The following is a 16,407-nucleotide window of genomic DNA, read 5'->3' on the forward strand; positions in this document are numbered from 1 at the left end:
CCAACTGAAATGTCTGCCCGGTTACAGTCGCGACGACAAGCAGCTGCGGAGCGGTGACGGAGCTGTGGTGTGGCCACGCCCCTCTTAGCGGTGGCCACACCCCTCTTGCTCGTGCTACGTGAAAATGTTCCATATTTGGCAGACAAGGACAGAAATTCGACATCTAATTGAAGAAAAACTTCAATACACGGCCTGTGGACTTTCTGATCCTTGGGCTGTGACAAAAGATGATGTGACGTCATTTTTCAGCGCACAGGCAAAAATGACGTGACGAGGAGGCGCACGGCACGTTGCAAATATTTACTGCGTAGCACCGCGACAGCAAATAGCGCGCAGTCAATCATTTTCTATGGTGATGAGCGGAAATATTGGAAAGCGGGAAGGAAGCGCAGGTGCAGTAGCGCCCCCCGTCCTGCGAGGGGGGCGCCCGAGCACCTCCTCCCGCCAGTCTGCGGACGCGCACCGGGCGAGCCAGAAGTCAACAAAAGCACGCAGGAGCCCGCCGAGCGCCGAGGCTTTTATTTTGAAGCCCGCCTCAGCCGCTCCACATCCGCTCCCCTCAACAGCTGGAGCGCGTCGTCCGCGGAGCTCTCGGCCGCCTCGAAGGACAACGGCGAGCCGCGCGGGCTGTGTGGAAATGTAGGCGCGCTGGAAATTGCTTTTTGGGAAAGCCGGACCGCCGTAACGCCGGGACCGCCGCACAAACGTAAGGATGGACTTTTCTGTGCCGTTGTGTGCTTGGGCGACGTCAAACGCGGGTCGGCCGCCTTGGCGCAAAGCTCGCGTGCGCCGTCTTCAGCTTTCTGCGCCCTTGGCGGGCGCGCGCCGCCGCTCGCGCTGCCGCACGCGCTCGCAATCCACGCTGGTTTCAAAGCCACGCTTGCGATTGATGGTTGCGCAACGGGGGCAAAAGAGTGCATTTGGCTCTCCGTGTGAGCGCGTGCGTCTTCTTAACTCCCGTTCTAACAGGTTCCGTTCGGGCTATTTGGACTCACGTTGTCTGCTTGCAGTTTTTTTAGCTGGGGGGGAGCTTCTGAGGCTGATTAGAATAATTGCAGATACCCCAAATAATTCCTTGTCGTCATCACACCAGCGGTTTTGGGGATATTTGGTGGTGGGGGCGGTGGGGGTCGTAGATTTATTTCCACAGTGGGTGCTCAGTCTCGGTCAATTAAGACCCATTTCCAGAGCTTTGTCAGTACTACTACGACCACCACTACTACTCCTACGAGTACCCGTTGTGACCGCTGAGATGTGTTCAACATTTAGCCACAACCCAACTCGTCTCCGACGTAGTTCAGGGGACGAGCAGGCGGTCCGTCGGGTGGTCATCTACGGCGTGCTAGTTTCGCAGGTGTACCTAATATTACGGAGTTGAGCGAGAACCGGAACTGAAGCCGAAGCCGCAACCTTGCAGAGTGCGCGGCGAGGACTTTCCGGAGGCGACGTCGACGGGCGGTGTGAGAAAACCGGAGGGAAACGGAGAACGGGAATCGGGTAATCTCTCTGTAATCCCCGCCGCCCCCCCCACCCCACCCCGCTCCGGCCCCCGCCTGGCCCTCATCCATCTTCCCGGCCGATCCGAGCGAGGGGAGAGGTTGAAGGGGCTTTAAGGGAGCCATAAAGGCAGACGCGCGTTCCAAAAAAAAAAAAAAAAAAACAACCCACACAAGGGGATTTGAACGTCGGATTTTCCCTCGCTCTCCGTTCGTTTTACGAGTGATTGCGAGCGTGCACTGGGGTGGGGGTCGGGGTGCCAATCAAGACAGGCCGAGGGTTGGCTGCGGGCTTATTGACCCAATCGAGTCGGGGTCGCCACGGTGGCAAGAGGTGCCCATTTGGTCTTTCTGGTGACGGTCCTGATGTTGCCGTGTCCCTTCCGGATTCAGATTCACCCCTGGCCAAATTTGGCAAGGTGACGGTCGCGGGTTATCGTGCCGCTTGTCGCTTCGGCACCTTTTGAGTTCTTCCGTTTGGCCGCAGCTCCAGACGGCGACGCGATGGCGCCGTTTCAGTTCTTTTTGCGAACGGGCCTTCGGTCTTCCCGATTGAGGATCCGTTCAGAGACTCACTGGGAGGATCTCGGTTTCTTCATTCTGGCGTAACATTTTCTTCGGGCGACGCAGGCAAACGAAGAAAAGATGTCCTTCGGAGCGTCCAGCCGAGGCCCGACACGGAACATTTGCCGTCCCCTATCGCTCGACGGTCCGGTGTCCGACCACCTCCGCAAAGCATTTTTTGCATTTTCTGCGCCGGTTTTGGACGAGCCCCTTTTTCCCGCGCACATCCAACACGAGCGAAGACGCTTGGAAGATGATTTCTCACCGCTAAGTGGAGCAGGTTGTGTAACGGCTATATGGGACGCACACAAGAGTTTTATGCTCATAATTGAGGAGTGGGCGTTTGTTGCTAATCCGCGTGTGCTGCGGGATATCACTCATCCGCACAATTTCCAGTTTTGCATAATCGTACTTTATTTGCATAACACTAGCACGGCGACGTGAACCAAAGTGAACCCGTCGCGCTTTCATCAGAAGAAGTGCACGTTTTTGCTGCAATGGCTTGATTACAGCGCTCGCTCCACGCTCGGCCTTGACGGCTCGGAGGACGCGGTTCCGACGATTTGCTTTGAAGATAAACTCGCAGACCGGGAACTGCGTCGTACTTGTACACGAGAGATGCGTTTCGACAGGTCGCGGTACTGGAATTTGACCGACAGTCGACGGGTGAGGGGGGGGCGTGGTTTCAGCACATTCCGTGGACACGCCCACAGTGTTCAGTAGCTTCATTTTTCACGGTTTTGAGGGCTTATTTTCCATCTTTGGCGATTATTGGAAGTGTTAGACACTCAACATGGTGAAAAGTAATGGGGGTCGCCGAGAAATATGGGAGGCGTCGCACGGAGCGCAACAAATCCTTTGGCGATTCAAATAAGCTTTCAAATTTGCTCATCCTGGATACTTGCTACTGGATCGCTTTCACACCGCGGTACGTGCAGATAGTGGCCCCCAAATAAATGTCCACGCCGTCTTCGTTGACGGCGCATTTTCGTTTGTCAGGAATAAATGGGGAATATTTGTGCCGAGTCACCGTTTCACGGAAGAGGAGAAGGAATGTCGTCGTCTGTCCATCCATTTGTCCGTCGCGCTTCTTCTCCGGGGGGAGGGACGTGAACCGGTCCCGAGCGCACCACAGTGGTCTGAAATCAATGCAGCGATGGCGTTCCGAAATGACGCTTTTGAATTCACGGCTGGGAAATGAAACGGCGTCGGGCTCATTTCAACGTTGCTAATTGTGGCGGCTTTCCAAGCTGGGCGGCCAAACCCTCTCCTTTTGATTTCCTCCCCGCGCCGGAAAAGGGAGCAGTCCGAGTTCCTTCTCGGGGGCGGGGCTGGACGATTCCTCCGAGATGGCGGAGCTTTGCGATTGGCACGTGCGGGTGACACGCGACTCCCGTCCCCCCGGTGAGCTCCTGGAATAATTGGGCGATTTGATTTGACACGGCGCCTGGTGGATGGCAAGCTGGGGCGCACGTGTCTTGTGTTTGTCACGCCGACGGTGTGAGCAGCAGATACGCTCTGGCCCGTTCTGAAAGAATGGATCTCTGGGAAACATATCAGCCATTGACAGCATATGAAATTGGCCCGTCACGCAAACTGATGTCTGACGAGCGAGCTGCGACTAAATTAGCAACACGCTGGAGATACCGCAGTCGTTCATTTGTGCTCAAATAAGGTCCAACTCGTATTTCTCTCCAATATTTTGAGCATGAATGTGGGGAATCTCATGTTTTCGAGTGCTTCTCCTCCAATGGGAGGCATTTGTAACCGCAATATTGTTGACAGTTATGGTCTAACTCAGGGGTGCTCAACGCGTTGAGCGCGAGCGACTGGTGCTGCCGTTTTTTTTGTCCGACCTTTAGCTCACCGCGCCTGTGCAAACAACGACAGTGCGGGAACACACGCTAGTCGGCGACTTCCGACTATTTTAAGCCCTCGCTTAAGAAATGTGAGTACGGACGCGGCAGTAAAGAAGACAAAAACGGATCACTTCCGTACGACTTTTTGACAAAGTGCGCTTGCCTCACCCGCCGGTGGAGCGGCGTTTTCCAACTGTTGACGGAAAATGCGACGCCGACATTCCGCCGAAAAGCAAGCTGAGAATGACAAAAGTCCCGATTGGCCGCACAGCAAAATCGGACACCGGAAATTGCGCGTTCCTCACTCCGGTTGGACGAATCCACTGACGCGAGTGACACGGCCCAGGTGTGCATTTTCATTCATCGACGTGAACTCAAGTTACAAAAAAAATGTTGATGGTTCACTATGTTATGCTGTGCAATATTGGCTCATGCGGTTACGCAAAGCGCGCAAACATACATTTACGCATAAAGAATGCTCAATATACAAAAGAAATGTTTTGCAATTATGCAGCGGGTAGATCTTTGTGATTCTATTTGGTCATTCTATTTAATTATTGGTTTTTCTAAAAAAAAATAAAAAATGTCAGTCATCCCCAACAACCCCCCCCCCCCCCACCACCACCACCCTCTCTGGCTGCTTGAAAAGTAGATCTTGGGGTTAAAAAAAAAAAAGTCTGTGCACGCCGGCACTAACTCAGCTGTCGAAGCTTTGTTGGCTTTGCCGGTTCGAACTTGGCTGTCAGATTTCAGGACCGCGGACAGCGCCGAGGTTTGTTTGTGTGGAGCTGTTCTTCAGCACCGGATTGACCGAAACACTGAAGACGTGAGAGTCAAATAATTTAAGATGGAAGCAAAAAAAAAAAAAAAAAAAACCTGGAGCTGGAGGTGTTTGGGTTGCTACTCATTGCTGGGTCGTGGTGTGTGTGTGTGTGTGTTTTGGAAGTCTTTGCAAGTGTTCAATAAATAAGCTGTTTTGACGTATACGGGGGAAAAAAAAAAAGTGCACCATGCCAACAGTGCTGAATGTGCAACAAAGGTACTTCAGGAAGTGTTTGGTCACACATCCCATCATGCGTAACTCGATGTACATGATCGACTCTTGGGAAAATGAGCACAATGCAAATAAAATGCACGCAGTTGCAGCGCGTCGGGTGCCCACCTGTCAGGTGAAGCCGGGCTAAAGTCTCTCTGCGGATGCGGCAGCTGTGCAGATGGCCCTGATAGGCTGTGGCGCTGATCGGAGACAGCTGCTAACTCACAAAAACGCAGAACGAGAGAGAGATGGCGGGGCCCGAGGAAGACTCGGGATGGTAAAACACACGCAGGAGCCACTCCTGCTTTTTAATTGCACAGCTTGACTTTGGGATCCATCAAAACGGTCGGCCAAAATGGCTTCTCAAAAGAGATCAACGCGGTGACGCCTCCAGATAAGAGTTCACTTTTCCCATACGATAGGAGCCATTCGGCCAATTCGACTCACATTTTTTTGGACGCATCTCACGTCACGATTGGCCGATTAAATTAGTGGACGATTCTTCAAAAAAGGAGGCTTCGAGAAGTTTTATGGCCACGCTCGGTTGTCGTTGACGGTCGAGCTCAACATCAAAGGAGTCGGCGGGGTTTGTATTTCAAACCCTCCTTTGACAAGCTAATGGTTAGCATCGCTGTTGCAGAGCCGTAATTCCTTTTAGCGGCAGCAGCAGGAGCGCACAGACAGATAATATTAGTACGCCGTCACGGCTTCCAATCTGTTAGCTCAGGGCCAAAACGGGAGGATGTCGAGTGAATCATTTCAGCAAAATGAAGACCTCCCCCAAAAAATTCACCTTTGAACGAGAGCGAGAAAGCCGAGCAGTTTTGACATTGAGCCCCGCCCCCCCCCCCCCCTTCCGCACTGCTTAATAACTTCATTGGCCCCCGGGGCGCGCGAATGCTGTTGTGGAGCCTTGTGCACAAGCTGCTATTTAATAATATTCACCTCGAGATGTCATTTTCTTGCGCCGTTTGACATTGTGTGCGTGCGCGCGCAAAGGAGCAAGTCCCGAACGAACACAAACGAGACGGTCGCAATCCGTTTCTCGCAGGAAATGTCGCGAGCGGCGGCTATCATCCGTTCCCGTCGGGGGGGGCACCACGCACCTCCGTGAACGGGAACACGTGACAAAGGCGGGAGGGAAGACTTGCAGGGTTGTGTTCAATGCTAAACGAAAAACCAAATGCGGCTGACTGAGCCCAAAGGCGAAGGCTCATCCTTTGCTTTTGAGAGGCCCGAGGTGGGGGCGGAGCTCGACGGCGTCCTGAGCACCTCTCAAGTCCCCGCAAAATCATTTCTCACTCTGACCTAGGCGACGATGCATCGCAGCTCCTCCAAACGAAAGCGCTCCGGAATATTCCGCTGGCCCACTGACCGCATTAAAGGTCGGCCGCATTCCCGCCAAGAAAAACGGAGAGCACGTGAGAGGAGAGAGTCCCTCGGGCCCTCTGCTGTGTCTCCGTGCGCCAGACGTAGCGTCGGCATTCCAGGAAAGATTCCATCTCTTCTTTTACTTTCACCGACGTGACGTTCTCCCCGTTCTATTATTTCTCCCCCCCGTTGTCGTGGATCTCGGCCTTTGTGACGCGGAAACGACGAATGATTACGTTTCCGGACCCTCCGGTCTCAGCTGCCTTTTGTAAAGGTTCCTAATTGAATTAACCCCGGCTCGATGATGACGATGACGACTTTAAACGCAACACGGTCCGTATTTGGGAATTCGGGTCAAGAGACCAGAATATATCCAATCCCTCTCGATCCTCAATGTCATCTTCTGTTTTAGCGCGAGGATCATGTCGCGATACGCCATCGGTTGCGTCCTCGTCACGCGCCGCGTAAATCTCGACAAAGTTAAACAGCTGTCAGGCAAACTGTCAATCGGAGGAGTCGCAACGCCGTCATTTACCCGGCAGAGCGGAACGCGGTTGCGCTCGTCGTCGCGCTCAGTTAGATTCGCGAATGGGGTTTTTTTTTTTTCCCCGCCGAGAAATTTCAAACGATGACGACATGACAAACGTCGGGGAAAAAAAAAAAAATTGTAACGGGTCAGTCGATCATTTTAAACATTACACGGCACATCTCGGTTGACGTGATCGCGTGCTTCCATCTCATTCCATCATCTTATGTAGGAACCCACGATATTTTGTTCCCTCGGACCCGGAAGAACTTCTGCGTCTGGATCAAACGCTGAGCACTCGCCAATCCCGAAAGGAGGAAAAATAGCAGCGGTCGCCGCCTTCGGTTGTATTGCAAAATATTCGTCTGCAGCATCCGAGCTGAGTGGTTTCAAGATTTCCCTCCCGGTGCAATGCTGACACGGCGACGTCCCTCATCGGTTTTGGTAGACCGCGGTTTGCTCCGGTGTTTCTGCACGGGCGCGCGTAATGGCGATTAAACCACGAGGTCGGGTCGAAGCGGTCGTTCAGCGCAGGCGCTACGCTGCGGTTTATCTCTTCGGCGCACAAACGCAGACGAGGTCTCTGCCATTTTCCACTTTGGGAAGGGTCTCCAAGCGACGCGAGGATACGATTCATCCCCAAATAAGGGCTGAGGGCACTTGGCCGAGGAGTTGGCGTACACGGCATCCGGGCTGGGGGGACGACGGCTCGCATTTGCTATTTCAATTGTATCGGAAAGCTCCCAAATGTGCCACTGGCAGGATTACAAGAGACATCTTCATTCTTCCCTCATCTTTTTGGTCGTCCGTCTCCCGCGATCCCCGCGTTATTTTTGGCCGACGCCAGCCGGGGGCATGTTTTGACCGCGTTTGATTTTGTCGCATCCCGACCGAGCCGCAATGCAAAAGGAAAAACAAGGCTTTCCCTGGACCTGTTTTGGGGTGACCGCTCGCTACTTGGGTCTATTTATTTCAAACGGGGACCGCCGCGTTCATTGGCTTTGTGGCGAGTCCCTCTAGCCGCACGCTGCTTGGCAACAAGCCCGTACCCCGGCCCCCCGCACATCATCCCCGGGCGCCTCCATCCTATTCCCAACAACCCAAATCAGGAAGCGGCCGACAGCGGCCTGCGTGCGCAGACGGAAGCCTAATTGGATTCTTATTGGTGCCCGGTTCTGCCGGGTTGGGCCTCACACGCTAATTTGCAGTGTTTGCAGAAGACAACAGTTCAAATAGGAACTGAGACGACGGCTTGAATAGCCAAAGTTCTGGGGAGCAGCGGCATTTACGGGCAACTTCATTTCATGAGTAGGAGGTGCAATGAAAAATAGGAACTTGTGGACGCAAAAACTAAACAAATGTGTGGCTCGCCTTTGCTGTTTGCCGTGCCCTTAAGTGGACGAATGAATGGAAAATAACGTTTGTAGCAGAAGAGAAATTTGAAAAAGGAAAGTTGTTGGCTTGCAGGTGAAAAAGCCAAAGAAGAAATAGAAAGCTATTGGCAAGTTGCTGCGACCGGTCAATGAATGGATCTGTCAGTCATTTCGCTCGGTCAACTTTTCATTTCCGCGCGTCACACTCTTGTCGCTTTATACGGCAAACCATCTGCGATGGGCGAGGATTGACCTGAAGACGATTTCAACGGTCTTAGCCTCTCCGGTCCAACGCGACCGTTCAACTAGCTTGCGCAGAATAACTGATGTGGAAACAAGTCCCGCTCGTCCTCCATTTTGGGACCCCGCGAGGCCTTTCAACACCACGCGCAAAAATCCCCCAGTCAGGAATAAAAGAGATTTGGCATGTTTTTTGGGGACAAAATGGATCAAAACCTGTTTGACAGATTTTAGACCCCCAAATCCCCGGAAGGATTTGGACAAAAGAACCAGAGGAAATGTGGGACGTTATTCCCCCCCACCCCCCTCTTGTCATTTTCAAGTTGCAAGAAAGCAAAACAATCATTACAAACGGGTCAAAATAAAGGTTTTGACGAGCAGGGTAAAGGGTGAGGGTTCCCCTAACTCTAACCCAGCGTAAATCCTTTTTTTCAACCAATTTGACGGAAAGGCGACGCGACCAAGCGGCACAAGGGAATGGGACAAGAGGCGGCCCCTCCCCTTTTCCGTGACCCCTTCAAAGCGCGTCAGTGCGGTTTCAAACAAACAGCCCATCGATCGGCTCGCCTCGATGCACGGAAAGCTTTCTTTTCCCAGACTGGAGGAGCAGCTGAACCGCTGTCGCCGGAGCGCTTCAAGTCTGAAAGAGCACTGCGGGGTCTCATTCAATCAGACACGCTTACGGCGGCTCAGCGTGGCGCGTATCAGCGGCGCCTCGAGCCCGACGTCGACGCTCTGGCTAAAACGTGCAAAGCGTCTCCGAAGAGGGAGCAGCCATCCAGCTGTGGCGGCTAAAAGGCTAACAGTCACAGAAACCGTCGGGAGGTTTGAGGCCTGGAAGTCTGCCGGCTGCAGAAGGGAGTTCAAAGGAGCCGAGCGGTTGTCGTCGTGAACGTCTATAGTGTAGCGGAATGACGCGGCTAAAAATGTATTCCTCAATAAGCCGCAGTAATACTTCCAGCTCCCGGAAGCCGTCACCTTATCGCGGTGGAGGGTGGTGTCTGGGAGCTTCACGCCCCTGCCGGGGGTTTTGGTGAGGGTCCAGACCAAGCGCAGCGAACAGGAAACACTGACGCTGTACGAAAATGGATTCCGGTTTCCCTTGTCCGGAGGTGGGTCACCAAAGGCGAGCGCCCGGCGGCACGGCCCAAAAGGGTAACGTGGGTCACCGCCTGTGGGAGGGGCCGCACAGGTCAGGTGAAGTGCGAGCTGGGCGGCGGGCGACGGCGGGGACCTCGGCAGACCCGATCCAATCCAATCCCATCCTCGGCTACGAAAGACTGAGCCGGTGTGTGAGATTGAGAAGTTGTATAGTCGGGGTCACCTCCATCCACGGCTCGTGACCCCACCCCGGAAGCGCCGGACGAAGCGCCCGGGGGAAACGGACGTCGGATAAGCGGTACAGAATGGATAGAATCTATTCCTGCGAGTGGAGCACGCGTCACGGGAGCTACGTCGTCGTATGCGTTTTGGTGGACCAGTGTTGGAAAAAAAAAAAACAACAAACAACTGAATAATATTGACAAGCTTGTGATTCTTTTAACAATCGCAAAGTCTGCTGTCGTTCCCGTCGAGGACAAGAACATCATATTCAACATGTTAGGAAGCCTGTGCAGAACCCCGCCAAAAAAATAGAATAATAATAATAATAACTGTGTGCGGATTTGCCTCCCGGGGATTCCAAAAATGTGTCAGAATCCCGCGGAAATTCTGTGCACCTTTTCGTCTGCGTTCGGCACTCTTTGAGGAGAGGTTGGCTGGCACAAAAGCGGCCAAAGTCTAAAAGGCGGCACCAAAGAATGTTGAACGTGGAACGTGACAGACGGCTGAGAACGAGCCTGGCCACCTGTCCTGTCCCCCCCCCCTCCAGTGCACCCGTCCTCCTACGATCCATCTCAAGACGCTTTCGCAAGTGTTCTGCGAGGGCAACGTGGCAGACTTTGCCGTTCATTTGGGTCAGGGCAGAACAACGCGGCGCTTCTTTTTCCTTTCTCCGTTTACATGTTAGAAGGGACTCGAGCAGAGAGCCTATCGTGACCTCTGTGTGCAAAGAGAAAAACGGGCCCCGAGCCCCACTTTTCACCTGGACCGGGGCAGACGAGTCTCGGGCCGTCTGCGGCGTTAAATGCTTTCGGGAGATCTGCGCGGATGTGCTAAAAGCTCTCGAGGGTCGCACCACCCACAGGAAATATTTGCACCTCACCTCTCTCGGGATTCGTTTTCATATCAAAACAGCAAGCGAAAGGGAGGTTAAATCCGGATTTTATCCTCAGCCGTGGGTAGGAAAATCTCTCATTCCGCTTCAAATAATACATGAGTCGTCTGCCTGCCGCAGAAACACCCGTGTAAATTTTTCATGACCGCCTGCTTTCAAGGGACGACTTCAAATCAATCAGCGTCCGGAAAAATGCTGGCTTTCGTTCCAAATTATTGACAGAGTGCAAAGCGGCGAGGGGACTCGTCTCGAATGATTCCGCTTTTCTGCTTTGAAGGCGGTGTGGCCTGTTCCCGGAGAATCTTTTTGGGGAAAATTTGCAAGCTTTGAGTGCCTTTCATCCCGCCCGGTACATGAAATAAGCAAGCACCGCCATTGAAGTTATCTGCCACTCTTTCCTCTTATTCATATCTGTGCACTCCAAAATGAGTTTGGGTTCGGACAAACTTTGTGTGCCGACATTCGGATGACTCGATAATGCACGCGAAAGTGAAGAGTGCGGTCGATATCGAATGAGTGTGTGCCCCCCCCCCAGAATCATCAACAAGTGAATAAAAGGTTAGGGTTAGGGTCCGCCATACCTGAAATCAAACTCGAGCAGCAGTGGTAAACACGTGAAGGACTATATTGTCAAATACATATAGGATTCATTTAAGGTTTTTGTTCTTGCAAAATGATCAATCTATACTTGAGTAATACACAAAAAAAATGTTTTTATGGAGGGAAATCCGTTACGTTCATCCGATATTTTGAATTGACAAAGTGAGGGGAATTTGCTCGACCGACGCGACCAAATTTATTGCACGTGATTTTTCAATCGCCAAGATAAGGCCGACGCAGTCGATCTGGAGGACCACTGCTACCGTCGGGCAAAACAAGAACCGCTCACATCGTGGCCAGATCTCTCCCGGCGGTACCGACCCGACCCGTTTCTTTTGGGCGGCTCGGGCAGACGCGTAGCAGAAAATGTTAAGCTCAAACATTGCGACAGGAAGTGGTGCCGCGCTGAGGTTTGGGCCGGTGGGCGACGGGTGAGGGTCTCCATTCCGGACGCCGCCTCAGGCCAAGCTGATTAGACCCCCTCTGCCTCGCTTACATCATGCACTTTCTATTTATTAGCTCACAGGCTTAGCGCTCCCGATTAGCCTCTTGGCTGCTGTAATCCCGGCTCACTTTTGCCTCCGTTTTCAACACCCCCCCCCCCCACCTCTTCTTCGGATGCCATCTTGTTTTGAGCGTGGCCCCGAACGACGCGTTATATTCGCTGAATTTAAAGCGAATGAATTATTCAGGCCGTTGCTGCTCTTCGTGCACTTTGTTTCTGTCTTTGTCTTTTTTTCCCTCACTTCCCCCCCGAGGGGGAGAAAGACGCAATCGGAAAAGAAGGGCAGGTTTTATTACTGCTTTGCTACTACCGCCGGGCACGGAGTCATAAAAGTCGACAGCATCACCCCTGACTTATCACCGGCAATATAAACATAATAACTCCGCTGCGATGCTGCATTACACTGTAATTGACCCTCTCTCATCTGCAAAATGTAGACCAACATTTCCTGCCCGTGTGTGGCAAAACCTTTGTGCGGATGATGAAGTCAATTAATACAAGCCACTCTGACTTCATAAATGCCACTGTAAAGTTCAACGTCGGTGTACTTTGCCATTTTTATCGTGTCCCTCCGCATTGCGGCGTCGGCAGAAACTCGCAAATACGCTGAGATACGACCGCAGAGATTTTAGAAACAAGCAAACGATGTTCGCTGAAGAACAGCCCGCTAGCCTCACGCTACCGTCATGGCGGAAACGTCGTCGTCGTCGTCGTGCTTTTTGAAGCCACGGATATTTGAACACAAATGGTGGAGCGACAGGTAGACCATTTTCTCGGAAACATATTTTCTTCATCCTCTAAAAAAAACCCAAACAAACGACAATCATACGTACTGTGTCACTTTACAGTCCTCATAAAAGAGGTGGATTCTCCATGACTATTTTATAGTGCCCCCTGGTGACAGCACAATGAAATGAATTGCAGCAGCCGCCCGTGTCCCTTGTAGATGACGCGTGATTGTTTTCCGCACGCATTTCAGGCTATGAGGGCCCGGTGTCGGTCCTGGAGCTGAGCATCGCGGACGGGAGCTTCCGTTTTGGTTTTCGAAGTTCCAGCTTTGTATTGGACGGCCGTAACGTAGCTCCACCCCGAAGCGAGAGCGGCGGGAGAGCCGTGGGGGTGCGCACGGCTGCTGCGGGGTCAAAGGCTTTGTCGGCCGGAGCCCCTTAAACTCTGCCTGGGCGACTCCGGGAGGAATCGCTCGGCCCGGGGACGAGGGAGGCCAATGGCGCTCAGCTGCTGTACGGGCGCCGTGTTTTGCGTGCTACGGGTTCAGGTGGGCGGACTTCTTGGCATAGGATGCGTTGCTCCTTTGTATTTTTAGCTCAGTCATCTTCCGCTGGTGCAAAGAGTCCAATGGCACTCATCGCCCAGGTTCCAAGTTCCAAGTTCCAAGCAGCATATGGTCGGAGCTCGCCCGCATAAATATTGTTCAGTCTTCCTGCGGCGGTTGTGAGGAGCCTCCAAAGCTAACAGCCTAGCTTGGAATACAAACAAACTGGAATACTTGCTTCATTTTTCATTGCGGTGATGAAAGACGTGTGTGCGTGTGTGTGTGCGCCTTGCACTTCCGTGAATGACGATCAGAACCAACAGCACGAAAGTGAATGCAAGTCAACTGGGATAGCACTCCTGCGACCCTTGTGAGGATAAACAGCTCAGAAAATGCTACAGTCGACATTGTGGTCACCAACGCGACGTACGACGACTCCACCGCCAAGCGGCCTGCTACTAGTAGCTAGGCTAGCGGCTATTAGCCGCCAGCGGGCTTGAGGACGGTCCAACCCTGACCCCATTTAATTCATTATGGAGGATGGTGGGATTCATTGAACTTTGGAGGGAAGCAGGATCTCCTAATTTCTAAATTCAAAAAAAAAAACGTAGTTTCTAAATAAATAAATAAATTGGAAGGGTCGGGGGTTTATCTAAAATTGTACGGTAGAGACACATTGAGTGACAAACGACTGACCACGTCCAACGGGACCTTACGGACGACTGACTGACTTCAAGCCGCGCCCGACGAAGGCCAACGGGAGCCGAAACGTTGCGCATCGAATAGCTTACTCTGAGGGGGATCCGGGAGGGTCTCAGCCCCCGCCCCTCACCCCGCTCTATGTGCCGCGCACAGATCTACGCAACAATGAAGGAAATGCCGAGTCTTTGTTAACCCGCGAGTTAGCACGCAAGCTAAAGCGCGGAGGAGCTTGGCCGACCTGTGGTGGCGGTGTTCAAATTAGTTGGATGTGGTCTTCCCGTGTAACGGGAAAGGTCCCAGAACCGCCGCAAATTCATTTTCGTATTGAATCACGTGGAAAGATTTACGTGATATTCCTCAGACACCCCCCCCCACCCACACACACACACACACACACACACACACTCAACGAGTCTTAAATAGGACCAGAAAATGGAATCCGTACATACGAGGAGCTTCGTGAAAGAAAACCAAATCAGGTAGCGCAGCACAAAAAAAAAGAAGAAGAAGAAGCAAGAAGCAAGGAGCAAGGAGGGGGAAGGATTATTGAAAATTGTGCTATTGTTAGCGGAGGACGTCAGAGTGCTTGTGTGCGTAATCCAGTCGGAGACTCGCAAAGCTATGCCAACTGTTACTGACAGCATGCAGCAGGATTATGGCTGCACATATTCGCTCCAAATTTTATTGCCCGCTCACCCCTCATAAATAAATAAGCTCACGTTCAAGTCAAGTCTTTCTTCCTCATCGCAGGACCAGCTGCAGTCCAGCCAGTTGCGAAACGTCGTCATTTGTGGCCGTCGGGGTTCGGGTTGGGCCGAATCTGCTGAATGAAGTTTACCGCCGTCTGCTTTTGTAAAGTACGATAACTATGGAGTGCTTCTTATGCGTTTTTTTTTTTGTTTTGTTTTTTAAAGGGGGAGGAAGGGCCTGGAATGGATGAAACGCATTTCCATTCATTTCAATCCCAAGGCGCCATTTTTTGCTCATGGCGGGGACGAAGGTCAAAGAAACGTTTGCACTCACAAGCGTTTTCCGCAGTGCCGTCGACGTTATCTGGCCGCCGGCGAGCTGCCCGTGCCAGTGGCGTTGCGGCCCCGCCCCCCTTCACTTTACCCCGTTGAATAATGAACGGCGCTCATCAGCTGGAAACGGCAACGGTGAAATCTCGGACCGAGCGTCTCCCGGCACGACTGACCGCGAACGCCGTCTACAACCACTGTCTTGCACTATGATATTCCATTTTTTTTTCATACATTTTATGCCAGTGAGAACTGTTATATCACCCATCTACATGCAATCCGTCGCTTGTATCAATGCTAACTAATTAGCACATCAATGTCGTTGCTAAGTTAGCATTAAGCTCGACAGGCTGTCCTCAGGCAAAGCTATTTGGTTGTTTTGAAATCAATATTTGCCAAAGTCCTGCTTATCGTAATTTATGAAATTGAAAGGGGTGTTTTGTCACCACTGGGGGGCGCTGTAGTTGGAACTGATATATGTCATTAGGAGAAGAAGAAGAGGTTAAGAACGAAACGCCAGAGAGAAATACAAAGATAGAAGATCGGCGTGTTTTGGTTTTTTGCACACAGTCGAGTTGAGATTTGTTTCCGTCTTCGTTTTTCAAAATTGTATTTTTTTTCCTTTCTGCCATTTTTCTGCACGTGGACTTGTTGTAGTTTTCCCGGCGGATTTATTGTTTGCCGAGGAGCCACAAATTCGGCGGTAAAAGCGCAAACGAGGGTTCGGGAGCACGTGGCTCAAGTTTGCGCTCGCAAGTTGGAACAAACGATCGGACGGATGACTGGTAGCCAAAAAAAAAAAAATGTTTGCATCTCAACGTAGCGCCGTATGCGGGAAAAGCCGTGTGGTCTTTTGAAGAAGCGCTTCCTGGTGTCTGAATACCTTTTGTCCGTCATCCCGCGGTCGAAGAAAACATGGCACGGGGAGACGTTCACGACGCAATTAACAAATTTGGAAGGACTGCACGTATTACACACTATTTACAGTATGCTGATATCCAGAAAGTCATTTAGATGGCACACTGATAATTGTCTAACGCGCGAGAGATAATTCCGCCCTTGACGCTATTGTCGCATTGCATAATTTAGTCAGAATGAATCCCGACTGCGATGACCTACATGGAAAATTCACTCCAATACTCGCGTGTCCTTTTTTTTTTTCCACGACGTCTTCACTTCACTTCTACGGTGACGAAGCGGACGGGAACAAATACGGCACGAAAAGGAGCCATGTGTTGGAGTCGGGGGCACTAACGCGCATCACCGTTTGCTCGGCTGCACGCTTCCTCACCTCACCTCACCGAAATCGGCGTCGCCGTTGGCGGGCGGCGCCGTGGAAGATCAGTCGCTGATCCCTCAAACCCCCCCCGCCACTCGGAGGCTTAGCTAAGACGTACGGAAGAGCTCGCGTCGTACTGCGGATTGCGTTTGCGGAAGTTCGTATACTGGGGCATTCGCCGAGATTGCCTACAAGGCGAAGGGGCTCTCCCACCTTTGTCATCCACTTTGTTGGACTTTGGAAGAAGTCGTGTCTCCTTGTCTCCTTCCGATCAAATCATTTGTCCTCAACTCCTCCCTGGTCTCCTTCCTCCCGTGAATTTCCCAGCGACGACGGGTGAGAAAGGAGG

At 52.1% G+C, this 16,407-nt stretch overlaps 1 protein-coding gene across 1 annotated transcript in view; it reads right to left on the minus strand.

Moving 5' to 3' along the window:
- The window catches only part of alpk1 (alpha-kinase 1), a 209,421-nt gene that overhangs the window by 42,945 nt on the left and 150,069 nt on the right, over nucleotides 1-16,407 (minus strand). The gene's annotated exons all lie outside the window — the stretch shown is intronic.

Source organism: Syngnathoides biaculeatus, chromosome 21, assembly GCF_019802595.1.
Source record: "Syngnathoides biaculeatus isolate LvHL_M chromosome 21, ASM1980259v1, whole genome shotgun sequence".
NCBI lineage: Eukaryota > Metazoa > Chordata > Actinopteri > Syngnathiformes > Syngnathidae > Syngnathoides > Syngnathoides biaculeatus.